The 696-nt window shown below is 34.3% G+C and overlaps 1 non-coding gene across 1 annotated transcript; it reads left to right on the top strand.

Annotated features, from left to right (window-relative positions):
- Positions 1-286: 286 nt before the first annotated feature.
- LOC138872219 (small nucleolar RNA R71) lies at positions 287-393 on the top strand. The gene has a single exon (XR_011400688.1). It is a non-coding gene; the product is annotated as a small nucleolar RNA R71 (small nucleolar RNA).
- Positions 394-696: the final 303 nt, after the last annotated feature.

The following is a 696-nucleotide window of genomic DNA, read 5'->3' on the forward strand; positions in this document are numbered from 1 at the left end:
CTTGGTTGTTGTGTATTCACCTGAAAATATTCAAACTATTGTGACAAGAAAATAATCTGTTGTGTTAGTGTATTTAGAGCATTTACCTGATTTACTGTAGCAGCCTTTTTGATGATTACACGCTCAGATGGCCATTGGAAGGCATTCTCAGAATTCGCATTCAACAATTGCAATGCTTATTCTATAGTTTTACCCATTACGGAACCTCCTGCGGCTGCATCAATAATATTTCTAGAAGAGGGTTTTAACCCGTGATAAAAAAATATACAACTAAATATGTTCAAGAATGTCATGATATGGATATTTTCTCAGCATTGCTTTTAATTTTTCCCATGCTTGATAAACCGACTCAGTGTCTGTTTGCAAAAAATTAGATATATCTTGTCTTAACTTTGTTGTTTTAGCAGGAGAAAAATATTTGTTCAAACATTTCTGAGTCATTTGGTCACATGTGGTAATAGACCGTTGAGGCAAAATTCGCAACCAAGTCTTGGAATCTTCTTTTAAAAAAAAGAAAATAGCCTTAACTTGATAGGTTCAGGAGGTACTCCATTATACTTAGCAGTTTCAACAATTTTCGGAAAATGAATCAAATAACTATGTGGATCTTCACTTGAATCTCCTGTAAAGATACAAGATTGTTGAATAGTTTGAATCAGGCCGGTCCTGATTTCAAAGTTGTTAGCTGCTACTGGA

The sequence above is a fragment of the Nicotiana sylvestris genome, chromosome 6 (genome assembly GCF_000393655.2).
Source record: "Nicotiana sylvestris chromosome 6, ASM39365v2, whole genome shotgun sequence".
Lineage (NCBI taxonomy): Eukaryota > Viridiplantae > Streptophyta > Magnoliopsida > Solanales > Solanaceae > Nicotiana > Nicotiana sylvestris.